Below are 15254 nucleotides of genomic sequence, written 5' to 3' on the forward strand. Positions count from 1 at the left end.
GAGGAGGTGAGCGCTGGGAGGGGGGATAGAGCAGCATGGGGGGGGGCATAGAGGAGCACGGGGACCAGAGCAGGGGGGGGCCAAAACAGCATTCGGGGGATCAGCGGAGCATGCAGGGAACCAGCGCAGCACACAGCACGCGGGGGACCAGAGGAGCACAGGGGGACCAGAGGAGCAAGCGGAGGACCAGAGGAGCAAGCGGAGGACCAGAGGAGCACGCGGGGGACCAGAGGAGCACGCGGGGGACCAGAGGAGCACGCGGGGGACCAGAGGAGCACGCGGGGGACCAGAGATGCACAGGCGGACCAGAGGAGCACGCGGGGGACCAGAGGAGCACGCGGGGGACCAGAGGAGCACGCGGGGGACCAGAGGAGCACGCGGGGGACCAGAGGAGCACGCGGGGGACCAGAGGAGCTCAGGCGGACCAGAGGAGCACAGGCGGACCAGAGAAGCACAGGCGGACCAGCGCAGAACGTGGGGGACCAGAGGAGCAGAGAGGGACCAGCGTAGCACGCGGGGGACCAGAGGAGCACAGGGGGACCAGCGCAGCACGCGGGGGACCAGAGAAGCACAGGGGGACCACAGGAGCAAGGGGGACCACAGGAGCAAGGGGGACCAGAAGATCTGGCATGGGTGAGACCTGTCAAAGTTGGCCGGTCTGGATGAAGTCCAGGGCCAAATTTTTGTCTCAGTCCAGCCCTGGAGACGAGCAGGCGGACAAGCAGTGATGACATCATCTCTTTCCGCCCGCCCGTCACCACTCTTCAGCTTTCACAGCTGGGACTTCAATGTGGGAGCGATGTGCGGCGGGGAGCAGAGAGATGATGTCATCTCTCACTGCCTGCCACACATCAGCGCTCTTCTGCCCTCACTAAATGGGCCTCTTCAATGTCGGAGGTGTGGTGGGGAGCAGAGAGAATAAATCATCTCTCACTGCCCGCCCTGCATCTCCGCTCTCCTGCCCTCACTAAATGGGCCAGTGCTGCCAGCCTGCCACCAATGCAGCGAGAATGCACATTTGGTGGCACTGGCTGGCATAGCAAGTGACAATCTGTAAATGGTGGCAAGTGACAATCTGCTAATGGTGACAAGTGACGTGGCAAGTGACAATCTGCTAATGGTGGCAGGTGACATGGCAAGTGACAATCTGCAAATGGTGGCAAGTGACAATCTGCAAATGGTGGCAGGTGATGTGGCAAGTGACACGCCCAGGGCTCCCACTGATTCTGCATTATGGTGAGTTGAACCACTTCATTATATATTACAATATAACAATAGAAACAATGCGCTTTGATCACCCTGACACCATATCAACCATGGTGCCATGATGATTGAAACGCCAACACAAGCCTTCTTTTGCCCGCAAAAAATTGCTTACCACCAGCGTGCACCCCCCCCCCCCCCGGTTGGTGACCGCTGCTATGGGCTCTAGCCCCAGATCTTTTTCAGACCTAGCAACGCCCCTGCCGCCGGCTAATGGGAGACCCAAAGAAAGCCGGAATCAGCTTTGATTCGGACGCTGCTATGGTAACCTGGAAGCAATTATTATCATTATTATATGGGATTTATATAGCGCCAACAGTTTACGCAGAGCTTTACAATATAAAAAAGAGACAATACAATTATAATACAAAAATAAAAAAATACAAGAGGATTAAGAGGGCCCTGCTCAGAAGAGCTTACAATCTAATATGGTGGGGCAGGTGGTACATAAGGTTGTAACTATGGGGAATGAGCTGATGGAAGTGGTAAAAGATTAGTTGGAGGCTTGATAGGCTTTGCTGAAGAGATGAGTTTTCAGGGATCGCCTGAAGGTAGCAAGAGTAGGGAATAGCTAGACCGGTTGAGGTAGCGAGTTCCAGAGGATGGGAGAGGCTCTGGAGAAATCCTGGAGACAAGCATGGGAGGAGGAAACGAGGGAGCTTGAGAGAAGGAGGTCTTGGGAGCAGCGGAGAGGACGGTTTGGTTGATATTTGGTGATGTAGCTCGGGGCAGAGTTGTGAATGGCTTTGTATGTTGTGGTTAGTATTTTGAATTTAATTCGCTGGGCGATTGGGAGCCAGTGTAGGGATCGGAGGAGAGGGTTGGCGGACGCTGAACGGTGGGTAAGGTGGATAAGCCTGGCAGCAGCATTCATGATAGACTGAAGAGGGGAGGAGCCTATGGAGAGGCAGGCCAATGAGAAGGGAGTTAACAAGGGAGTGAATGAGGAGCTTGGTGGTTTCTTTTGTTAAAAAGGGGCGAATTTTAGAGAGGTTACAGAGGTGAATTCTACAAACTTTTGACAACGATTGGATTTGGGGCTGAAAGGACAAGTCAGAGTCTAGGATTGCAACTAGTACCCTGGCATGAGGGGTGGACTGATGGTTGCATTATTGATTTTTATGGAAAATTCATGGAGGGGGGCATGGGTGGGGGGGAATATTAATAGTTCAGTTTTATAGAGAATTAGTTTAAGGAAGTGGTGCGACATCCATGCTGATATGTCAGTCAGTAAGTTAGTAATGCGAGAGAAGACAGATGATGGAGCAAGGTGAGGAGTAGACAGATAGGTTTGGGTGTCATCGGAGTATAAGTGGTATTGGAAGTCGTGGGCGTCTATCAAGTGACCAAGGGAGGAGGTGTAGATAGAGAAGTGAAGGGGTGCAGAAACAGAGCCTTGGTGGACTCCCACAGAAAGGGGAAATAGAGAGAAGGAGACTTGTAGGTAATACTAAAGGAGCGCTGTGCTAGGTAGGCAGAGAGCTAGGATAGAGAGAATCTTGGAGGCCCAGGGAATGGAAATTATTGAGAAGGAGCGGGTGATCAACAGTATCAAAGGCTGCAGAGAGGTCAAGTAGTAGGAGTATGGAGTAGTGTCCGTTGTTTTTAGCAGTTCGTAAATCGTTAGTGAGTTTTAGTAAGGCAGTTTCTATGGAGTGCTGCGAACGAAAGCCAGACTGTAAGGGGATAAGAAGGTTCTTTTCACTGAGGTAGGAGCTAAGATGGTTGTAGACAGTGGAGGTGTCCCCACAAATTGCATCAATCTTGTCTTTGGAGTGATTGGCAATCTCTTGGGCAGTGAGTGAGTTAGTGGGCAGAGGGGGATAATGATATCACTTTTGGTTTACCGATATCTTAATGGCGCCATTTTTTTGAAAATCAAAAGTATTCTAAAACGTCGATCTTGGCATTTTGAAGGCTTTTCAAGTGCAAAGTAGGGATTGCACTTGCATATACACACTTTACTTCTATGCTGTTCTGACAGCATCTATTGAAACATATGCATGCCATGTCTGCCCCCCCGTTTGTGCTCTGTTGGGTTGGTTTTTCCTCTGCCTCCTCAGCTCCCAAGCCGGACGCTCATTACTGCCGCCTCTGGTATTCAGCATTTGGTAGTCTGATCCAGCCTCAGGTGGGTATAGGGCCATGCGTTTTGGACCCTCTTGACTAATTGTCACAATACCATCTCTGTGTTGATACTTATTTGGTTCATTATACCCCCTACAGATGTACTACACACGCATCTACCCCTGATGAAGCGAGCATGGTCTTGCAAAACACGTTGGGTTACTCTTAATGCCTCTGTACTTTGCAATTTACATTTTATACCATGTTATGTGTAATTACATTTTTTACTGTATGTATTATTTCAGTGGTTTGGCTATGATTCATGTTTATGTTTGCATGACAATTTTAATACATTTCGAGACTGCATTTACTCTGTCAATTGTTGGCTAACCGTTTTCACCTCATTTAACCACTAGCCTACCGCCCACCGTCATATGACGGCGGGACGGTAAGCCTCTTGTTCTGGGTGGACGTCATATGACGTGAGCCCGTTTAAACAGGGCATGCGCGCGATCGTGAGTGCGCAGCCCTGTACTGTGGGTGGCGGCGTGTCACCGAGACAACGCTCGTCACCGACAGGGGTGAACAGCCACTGGGCATGGCTGTTTACCACGTGATCGGCCGTGACGAAGTCATGGCCGATCACTAATGGTACATCCTCGCATTGCACGGCGCATGCGCGCGATCGTGAGCGCGCTGCGCGTGCACGTCGGTGGCGCCGTGTTCCCGGGAACACTGCTCGTCACCGACGATAGTACACAGCCATTGGCCAGGGCTGTGTACCATGTGATCGGCTGTGATCCATTCACAGCCGATCACTAACTGTAAACAAAGAGCTGTCACTAGCTGTTACTAGCCCTTCTCTCCTCACACACCGTTTCCAGTGTGAGGAGAGAAGAGCCAGGAGCAGTGAGTTACAGATCTATGTATTGTAGTGTCTGCACCAACACCACACCTGTCCCATCGCCCCCCCCATTGTCATCTGTCACCCAACAGTCACCCCATAAAAGTGCACCTGTCACATAAGAGACTGCCATCAGTGACCATCAGCGGTGCAACCGTCGCCATCAGTGACCTGCCCTGTCACCCGTCACCCACCAGTGACCGTGCCCTGTCACCCGTCACCCATCAGTGACCTGCCCTGTCACCCGTCACCCACCAGTGACCTGCCCTGTCACCCGTCACCCATCAGTGACCATCAGCGGAGCATCCGTCACCCATCAGTGACCATCGCCTGTCAGTGACCGTCGCCTGTCAACAATCTGTGACTATCACCTGTCACCGTCCGTGGCCTGTCACCCATCAGTGACCTTGCCCTGTCACCCGTCACCCATCAGTGACCATCAGCGGTGCACCTGTCACCCATCAGTGACCGTCGCCTGTCAACTATCTGTGACCAATACCCGTCACCGTCCATGGCCTGTCACCCATCAGTGACCATTGCCTGTCACCCATCAGTGACCATCGCCCATCACACCATCACCTCTCAGTGAACGTCACCTGCCACCCATCGCACAGCCCATCAGTGACCGTCACCTGCCACCCATCTGTCACCCGTCGCACAGCTACCCGCCACACAGCCATGTCCAAAAGAGGATATACTAGTGAGGAGGCGTTCCAGATCCTCTCTATGACTGATGAGAGCACCGGGGAGTTCTCATCAGAGTCCAATTCTGATTCCGAATCAAATTCGGCATTTGAACCGATCGAGAGTAGCAATGATTCGGATGAAGAATGGGTCCCTCTTAAAAGGGCACGACACTCTGGAAACCAGGAAGCCGCCAGCAACCAGGATTATATTCCCAGGCCCAGTACCAGCTCTGCCGCCAGAAATAGGCCCCAGGAAGAAAGGCCCAGTACCAGTGCTGCCGCCAGCAATAGGCCCCAGGAACAAAGGCCCAGTACCAGTGCTGCCACCAGAGATAGGCCCCGCGCACAAATGCCCAGTACCAGTGCTGCCACATCACACCTGAGTACCAGCACAGGAAATTCAACTCCCCCAACTACTGGAGTGTCACGTCCCCCAAGAGCCAGGGCCGCTACATCCATGCCAGATGGTCTTGCCAACCCAACATGGCTTCCTTCCAACTCGGGATCGCCAATTATTCCCCCATTCACAGCACAGCCAGGTGTGCAGGCCAACACCCAAAATTTCACAGAGATCAATTTTTTTCACCTGTTTTTGCCTGACACTTTGTTGCAGTTCATTGTGGACCAGACAAATTTGTATGCCCAGCAGTATATTGCCAGCAACCCCCAATCATCTTATGCCCGTCCGTTTGAGTGGAGAGATTTGAATTTGGAGGAGTTCAAATTGTTTTTGGGCCTCACCCTAAATATGGGACTTACAAAAAAAAAATGAAGGACATACCTACTGGTCCACCAACCCCATCCACCATATGCCCATGTATTCTGCCGCAATGTTCAGGTCCCGATATGAGATGATTATGAGATTCTTTCATTTTAATGACAACACCCAGTGCCCTCCCTGCAATCATCCAAATTCCGATAAGCTATACAAGATTCGCCCACTGATAAATTTATTTTGCCAACGATTTGCAGAACTCTATGTCCCCGAGAAGAATATATGTGTGGATGAGTCCCTGGTACCATTTTCAGGCCGGCTAGGAATAAAACAATATATTCCTAGCAAAAAGGCCAAATATGGAGTCAAATTTTACAAGCTGTGTGAGAGAGCCACGGGATATCTATATGCGTTCCGCATATATGAGGGAAGAGATTCCCAGCTCCAGTCCCCTGAGTGCCCGGCCTACATGGGCACAACTGGAAAAATCGTATGGGACCTGGCTTACCCACTTCTGAAAAAAGGCTATCATATATACCTGGACAACTTTTATACCAGCCTGCCCCTTTTCAGACACCTATATATCAAAAAAACCCTGGCCTGCGAAACCTCAAGAAAAAATAGGAAGGGCTTCCCACAATCCATAGTGAACAAAAAGCTGCAAAGGGGGGAAAGAGCAACACTGAGATGCAATGAAGTGCTGGCCTTGAGGTGGAAGGATAACAGGAACGTGCACATGATGTCCACCATTCATGATGACACTACAGTTGTAGTTCAGCGAAGACGAGGTCCCATTGAAAAACCGACATGTGTCCAAGACTATAATCTCTACATGGGGGGGGGGGTGGATTTCAATGACCAAATGATTCAGCCCTATTTGTCAATAAGGAGGTCCCTGCCTGGACAATTTCTATGGACAAAAGCTTTGGCTGTGCTGACAATATCTTTGTGCGGACTCTTCTGTGGACACTACTAAAAGCACAGGTAATACTTTTTTTTTTTTTATCCTTTCCGCAATAGAATTTATTTTGGATTGTAATTCTTGGTATGTACATGCTATGTGTTAGAAATATGAAGGGCCTTCAAAAATGATAGGTTGCCAGGAAATTATCTATGTAATGTATGCTCCTAGAACGCCTGATGGTGCTACTTGGATGTTGGGCCTCTGTATGTGGCCAAGCTATGTAAAAGTCTCACACATGTGGTATCCCCATACTCAGGAGGAGTAGCAGAATGTATTTTGGGGTGTCATTTTTGCTATGTGTTGGAAATATCTTATAAATGGACAACTTTGTGTAAAAAAAAAATGCGTTTTTATTTTTTTTCCACATTTTCCAAAAACTTCTGGAAAAAAATAACCGTTCAAAAGACTCATTATGCCTCATAGATTATACGTTCGGGTGTTTGCTTTCCAAAATGGGGTCATTTTGTGGGCAATTCCATTGTCCTGGTGCTCCAGGGCCTTCAAAAGTGTAATAGGTGGTTGAGAAATGAGATGTGCAATTTATGCTCGTAGATCGCCTGATGGTGCTACTTCAATGTTGGGCCTTTGTATGTGGCCAGGCTGTGTAAAAGTCCCACACATGTGGTATCCCCATACTCGGTAAGAGTAGCAGAATGTATTTTGGGGTGTAATTTGTTGTATGCATATGTTCTGTGAGAGAAATAACCAGTTAATATGACAATTTTGAAAAAACAAAAAAAAACAAAAAAAAAACAAATCTTCCTTTTGCAAAGAATTGTGGGAAAAAATTACAACTTAAAAAACTCACCATGCTACTTACTTAATACCTTGAAATGTCTACTTTCTAAAAAGGGGTCATTTGGGGGGTATTAGTACTTTTCTGACTTGTTAGTACCTCAAGAAATGAGATTGACCTGATGTACTGAAGGCCTGATCAGATGTTTTCAATTTTCAGTGATTGGCACCATAGTTTGTAGACTCTATAACTTTCACAAAGACCAAATAATATACACTAATTTGGGTTATTTTTACCAAAGATATATAGCAGTATAAATTTTGGCCAAAATTTATGAAGAAAAATTACTAATTTTGCTAAATTTTATGACAAAAACAAAGAAAAAAGCAATTTTTCACAAAATTTACGGTCTTTTTTTATTTATAGCACAAAAAATAAAAAACCCATTAGTGATTAAATACCTCCAAAAGAAAGCTCTATTTGTGTGAAAAAAAGGACACAAATTTCATTTGGGTACAGTGTTGCATGACTGAGTAATGGTCATTCAAAGTGTGAGAGCACCGAAAGCTGAAAATTGGTCTGGGCAGGAAGGGGGTTTAAGTGCCCCGTATTGAGGTGGTTAAAGTCCCAGGGTGATTTTCCTGTTTTTTGTTGCATATATTGGGATGGAGGTAGTTTGTGGATGACACCAGACCTTTTCCTTTTTGTCTATTGAACCCGGGTGGAAGACACCCATTTAGCCCAAACCTGATCTGCTGCCACCATTAGCCAATTATTCATTACATACAATTATTCTATTCCGTAGCTCTTTTAGCCATTTTGTCCAACACTCAGGTACCACATCTCCCATGGGCTGATCTAGGTTCTTGGTGCTGTTACTGCTGGTGGCGTTGGTTATCGTCCGGCTCGGGAGCTGCAATGTGTACAAGGGAGGTTTTCATACCTCCTGCTGTTGCCCCTCCCCCCCGCCCTGTCTGGACGAGCGGGGCCACCTACACATTGGCACCATGCAACCACGCTCACAGCGTCGGCTCGCTATTGTGTGGTATGTCAGCACATGCGACTGTGCGCATTTGCAGAAACGTGCCCCCATTTGGCGGCGAGCGTCATTTACGTCCGCATGCCTTGTCACGCACACATGGCGTTGGAGGCAGAGTTCACTGGGTTTTTAATATCTTGTAAAATCCACATGTTAAAACATCTTCACCAAAAATATATTTTATTAACATTTTTTAATGTTAACTTTGTGTAAAAAAACACGTATTAAAACATCTTCAACCAAAAATCTTGTATTAAAGTAATTGTAAACTATTACATTATAAAACAACCCATTCAGTTTACAGTAAAATATAAATGAAAGGCAAAATATTTGTGTATAGATTAAAACATTATAAATTCCTTTTTGTTCTCTTTCTTATAAGTGATTATATTCCCTATGTTCTCAGCTGCATACGAGCTGGGGGGAGGGGAAGCAACAGCACACTGAGCTTCCCAGTAAATGGCTGTTCAGCAGGGGGTTGTCTGGTCAAATATGATCATTGGAGGAGAGTACACTGAGTTCCCAGCATACCTAGAGAGAGAGCTGACCATTCTGTCATGAACTGCTTAGTGTGGTCAGTTTTTAATAGGAAAGCAGGACTGTCAGAAACACCAGGGAATTCACACAAAGGAAGCAATACAAAGAGAACAGGAGACTTTCTCATACAAGTACATGGTACAGCGGGCACATATCAGGAATATGAAGTGTTGGGCTAACAAACGCTTTAATATCATTTAGAGGTGTTCACTGGTGTGCATGTCAGGGGACATAAAGAGATGGGAAGCCAGCAGGGGTGGCAGCGGCTGTGGTCTCCATACGCCCCTTGGGAGGACACACACCCTTCCGCCTCTCACCACAAACTTTGATGATATAACAATTGCAGGTCTTATGCCTGGCACTGGGTATTATTATGTGATAGCTGATTCCTTGTCTGTGACAGCAATGACAGCAAATACATTTCTTATTTAGAATGCAAATATTTGCCAAACAATTTAAACCCAATAATACGATGGGAGTGCTTACTGCATTCCAATACTTGACCAACCCAAACCACCAATACCTCACCGAAAGGTCCCCAACCTGACAGAGATGCTACAAAGGAAAGGCAGAAAAAAGGGGGGATAGGCAGGATAGGATATAATGCACTGCATTTATTTTATTATAGGGGGACCAACTAAGCCTACCTAACCCCATTTTGTTTTTTGGCTTTCCTTTATAGTGCCTATACCAGGGGGAGAGAACCACCCTTTGGTGTGGTATTAGTGGGCATCCCTGGGAAAGGTGGTGGGAGCTCTTCTGAATATCTGTTTGCAGACCAGCCCTCCTGTGAATGGACCTGAAAGCGATGTGTATGGTGTCACTTCCTGGTCTCCTGTTCCAAAGGTCCATGTCACACTTTTTAAATCACAAAATTCGTTCTACACTTCCTATATCTGTTTATTGTTAGAGCAGTAAGGATGTGAAACTCCCTTCCACAATTGGTGGTGTCAGTGGGAAGTGTCTAGTTTCAAAAAACATCTTAGCTGATGCAATATACAGGCATATGGGAAATGGTATTGACATTAACACAGACGCACACACACACACCTATATAGATGGAACTAAATTAGGGATATGCAATTAGTGGACCTCCAGCTGTTGCAGAAATACAAGTCCCATGAGGCATAGCAAGACTCTGACAGCCTCAAGCATGACATCCAGAGGCAGAGCATGATGGGACTTGTACTTTTGCAACAGCTGGAGGTCCGCTAATTGCATATTCCTGAACTAGATGGACTGGTGTCTTTATTCAACCTTACTAACTATGAAACTATATAAAAAACTGAATTCTTCCAACTTCCTGCTCAGTAAATAAATAAAAGGCTCAACCCAATTTCCATGATCTCTTATTGCTAAGTGAGTCATACAGCACTTTACATGTGCAGATAAGATATTCAGGCTCCTCCTCCTTCCACCTAGCTGTATGATTACAGCACATAGGATGAGCCAGGTAGGAGTTGAACCTACAATCTTCTGATTCGTAGTCAGATGCGTTATCCATTGCGCCACTGGCCCTCGGGCTGGTGGTTGAAGGAGGAGTGGAATTCTGAGCAAAATAAAAAAAAATTATACGGTATAATATATGATAGAGGCCATCATTCTGAGATGCTGCAGATCTCTGGAGATGGTCCATCACACACTACAGCTATAGAGGGTACGCTTGTGGCACCCCAGGGCAGAAGTGCAGTACCCAGGTACCACTGCGAGGCTATGGCAGTGAGGCCACCAATCAGTTATGAGAATGTCTTTCTTTGAATATACAAGAGTCACCCAATCCACTTGTGGGAAGGTGCAGTGTTGTGAGGCGGAAGAAGACGCTCAGAATCCAATTGCAGAAAACGGAACTGTATTGAAGATAAAGTTTGGCAATACACAACAATGTAGACGGGAAGGCACCAGACCGGGAACACCCACAGATAATAGCAGTGATGAAAAATAGCAGAGGATCTCAGGTGTGCCAACAGCATCTGTATCGAGGGGGCAAACTGTAGCCTGGCCAGTCCGTACCCAAATGGGGAGGCTTCTAAGTAGGATGACATATCCCTGCACTTTCATCTGGAACCTCTCCCTGATGCTAAGTACTGTCCCTGAAAGATGGGTGACCTGTTCTTACTTTAGCAAGAGAAATCCGGGAGCCAGGGTCTTAAAAATCTCTGGCTTACCCAAGATGGCCATCAAAGTCATATGGGGTGCCAGCATTCAGTTGAATGTTGCCTCTCTATGACCAGGGAAACCATAGAGGAACTAGGTTCCTCTTGATCTCCTACTCCACCTGCATTGTCGCTGCGGACGAGCACCACCTGCAGTGGAGAGAGTAGAGTCCACCGGCCTACACACTCATAGGACATGTTGGTCAGTGATAATGATAGGTGGAGGAAGTCTTGAACATCTGCTTTTTTTGAGTCTTACAAGCTTCCTGTACGCTCAGGACTGTGCTCAGGCCCTCTAAAGTCGTATTGTGAGGACCTCTAGACAGCAGTTTAAGGGCATGGATATCAGATTACAAGGCCCCTGTTATTGGGGAGCTCATAGGGCCCAACTAGACATTTCTAAACAATCAATCCATTAGTTTTCCTTTTTCAGCTGCCATTACTGCTCACCCCTACAATGACAGGAGTGAGCTCTCAAACTCCAGCAAGTGTGGTTCATTATCTCCTCCACTGTGCAATGAGAGAGAACATACAGTGGGGACGAAAAGTTTTCAGACCCCCTTAAATTTTTTACTCTTTGTTATATTGCAACCATTTGCTAAAATCATTTAAGTTCATTTTTTTTCCTCATTAATGTACACACAGCACCCCATATTGACAGAAAAACACAGAATTGTTGACATTTTTGCAGATTTATTTAAAAAGAAAAATTGAAATATCACATGGTCCTAAGTATTCAGACCCTTTGCTCAGTATTTAGTAGAAGCACCCTTTTGATCTAATACAGCCATGAGTCTTTTTGGGAAAGATGCAACAAGTTTTTCACACCTGGATTTGGGGATCCTCTGCCATTCCTCCTTGCAGATCCTCTCCAGTTCTGTCAGGTTGGATGGTAAACATTGGTGGACAGCCATTTTAGGTCCCTCCAGAGATGCTCAATTGGGTTTTAGTCAGGGCTCTGGCTGGGCCATTCAAGAACAGTCACGGGTTGTTGTGAAGCCACTCCTTCGTTATTTTAGCTGTGTGCTTAGGGTCATTGTCTTGTTGGAAGGTAAACCTTCGGCTCAGTCTGAGGTCCTGAGCACTCTGGAGAAGGTTTTCGTCCAAGATATCCCTATACTTGGCCGCATTTATCTTTCCCTCTATTGCAACCAGTCGTCCTGTCCCTGCAGCTGAAAAACACCCCCACAGCATAATGCTGCCACCACCATGCTTCACTGTTGGGACTGTATTGGTCAGGTGATGAGCAGTGCCTGGTTTTCTCCACATATACACTTAGAATTAAGGCCAAAAAGTTCTGTCTTGGTTCCATCAGACCAGAGAATCTTATTTCTCACCATCTTGGAGTCCTTCAGGTGTTTTTTAGCAAACTCCATGCAGGCTTTCATGTGTCTTGCACTGAGGAGAGGCTTCCGTTGGCCACTCTGCCATAAAGCCCCAACTGGTGGAGGGCTGCAGTGATGGTTGACTTTCTACAACTTTCTCCCATCTCCCGACTGCATCTGGAGGTCAGCCACAGTGATCTTTGGGTTCTTCTTTACCTCTCTCATCAAGGCTCTTCTCCCCCGATAGCTCAGTTTGGCCAGACAGCAGGTCTAGGAAGGGTTCTGGTCATCCCAAACGTCTTCCATTTGAGGATTATGGAGGCCACTGTGCTCTTAGGAACCTTAAGTGCAGCAGAAATTTTTTTGTAACCTTGGCCAGATCTGTGCCTTGCCACAATTCTGTCTCTGAGCTCTTCGGGCAGTTCCTTTGACCTCATGATTCTCATTTGCTCTGACATGCACTGTGAGCTGTAAGGTCTTATATAGCCAGGTGTGTGGCTTTCCTAATCAAGTCCAATCAGTATAATCAAACACAGCAGGACTCAAATGAAGGTGTAGAACCATCTCAAGGATGATCAGAAGAAATGGACAGCGCCTGAGTTGAATATATGAGTGTCACAGCAAAGGTCCTGAAGCGTGAAAAATTTAAGGAGGTCGGAATACTTTCTGTCCCCACTGTATGTGAAGGGGTCTGAATCAGCTGGGAGGGTCTTAGCTATGTCCTAACAACAAGGTAGGACTGGATGATGCCATCCTTGAGACTTTGTAAGACAGGCTCTGGAAAGATCATGACTATATTGTTGGGATCTGCCCAGAAGCCTGACCGGCAGCTGACTCGGCCTCTCAGCAGGCCACTGAGAGTCTGAGCCAGCCACTCATGCCCCCTCCTCAGCCCGGAGCTCCAGTAAGCGCTGGAGGAGCAGAGCAGAGAGCCGGTGACTGACAGTCACTGGCTCTCTACAGACTGAAGACCAGGAACTGAACGATCAGTGGTCTTTGATTGCTCAGTTCTCAGTCTTAGAGGTGAAGTGTTACAGATGCTGCACTGGACTTAAGGTGAGGGATTCCAAATCTATTGGGGTTTCCTCATGCAGCTTCAAATCCCGCGGACTGCGATCTGTATCGTGTACTCTTTGTTATAAGTATTTGGTCCTCTTAAGTGTTGTACAGTAAGGATCTCAGTTTATTGACGTTAGATTTTTGGGGAATTTATAGTTCTTGACATATCAACATCTTCTCTCCACAAGCTTGTTGCATATATGAGGTATAAGGCTAGGTTCAAATCTCCATGGTTGGGGAACATGTAGAATATTGGGGTCAGGGACTTCTTTCCCCACGTGTCTTGCAGGTAGACAGCCCAGTGAAATGAATGGGCTGCTCTGCCCGCAAAATGCATGCACAAATATGCACACATATATGTAAACCAGGGCTAATAAGGTGTGAGGTATACCAAAGAGGGTTACATATGATGTGGAGAATTAAGAAGGTGTAAGCCAAGGTATCATATATGAGGTATAATGAGGTGTGATGTATATTCTAGAAGGTTAATTATAATGTGGTGTATAATAAGCTGTGAGGTATTATATTTTTGGAGATATAATCAGATATGAGATGTACTACAGAGGGTTGTATATACTATGAGGTATAAGAAGGTGTGAGGTATCACATTATGTGAAGTATATTGAGGTGTGAGGTATACTTAAGAGGGTTACATACGATGTGGAGTATTATAAGATGTGACGTATTATACAAAGTACGACAAGGTATAATGGTGTGTGAAGTATTTGAGGTGTGAGGTATTATGCAAGGTACAATGAGGTACAATGAGGTGCAAGGTATTATGTGAAGTACAATGAGTTATAATGAAGTGTGAGGTATTATGCAAGGAACAATGAGGAGTGAGGTATTATGTAAGGTACAATGAGGTATAATAAGGTTTAATGCAGTATGTTAGGTACAGTGAGGTATAGGTATTATGTGAGATACAATGAGGTATAATAAGGCGTGAGGTATGATGTGATATAATGAGGTGTGAGGTAATAGACATCCCAACCTGCAAAAACATTTCAGGGAGGTGGCAAACTCATTTCAGGGAGGTGACGCAACACGACAATATCCCCCCCAACCTACACATTAGTATATGTGTGAACATTTTCTGTGTGTGTGTATAATGTCACTCACATGCAGCCTATGTCACACATATACACTTCATATCACTCACACACAGCCTATGTAGGCTGTGTGAGTGATGTGAGTTGTATAGGTGTAAGATACACTAAGGGAGATGGTTGGAGACTGAGGACATGGTACAAGAGATGATCAGAGACTGCAGACATGGTACAAGAGATGATCAGAGACTGTGGACATAGTACAAGAGATGATCAGAGACTTCGGACATGGTACAAGAGATGATCAGAGACTGCGGACATGGTACAAGAGATGATCAGAGACTGCGAACATGTTACAAGTGACAAGCAGAGACTGCAGACATGGTACAAGAGATGATCAGAGACTGCAGACATGATACAGAAGATGGTCAGAGACTGCAGACATAATACAGGAGATGGTCAGAGACTGCAGACATTGTACAGGAGATAGTCAGAGACTGCAGACATGGAGACAGGAGATGGTCAGAGACTGCAGAGATGATACAGGACATGGTCAGAGACTCCTTCCTGACCAGAGCACTTTTTACAATTTGGCCCTGCATTGCTTTAACTTTGAATTGCGCAGTCATGCAATGCTGTACCCAAACGAAATTTGTGTCCTTTTTCCCCACAAATAGAGCTTTCTTTAAATGGTATTTGATTGCCTCTGCGGTTTTTATTTTTTGCGATATAAACAGATAAAGACCGAAAATATTGA

At 46.3% G+C, this 15254-nt stretch overlaps 1 protein-coding gene and 1 non-coding gene across 3 annotated transcripts in view; one reads left to right on the plus strand and one right to left on the minus strand.

Annotated features, from left to right (window-relative positions):
* Positions 1 to 15254, plus strand: part of CNTN5 (contactin 5) — a 2213095-nt gene that overhangs the window by 37416 nt on the left and 2160425 nt on the right. The window lies entirely within an intron of this gene.
* On the minus strand, positions 10357 to 10429 carry TRNAR-ACG (transfer RNA arginine (anticodon ACG)). Its single transcript has one exon. It is a non-coding gene; the product is annotated as a tRNA-Arg (tRNA).

This window comes from Aquarana catesbeiana, linkage group LG02, assembly GCF_042186555.1.
Source record: "Aquarana catesbeiana isolate 2022-GZ linkage group LG02, ASM4218655v1, whole genome shotgun sequence".
NCBI classification, from domain to species: domain Eukaryota; kingdom Metazoa; phylum Chordata; class Amphibia; order Anura; family Ranidae; genus Aquarana; species Aquarana catesbeiana.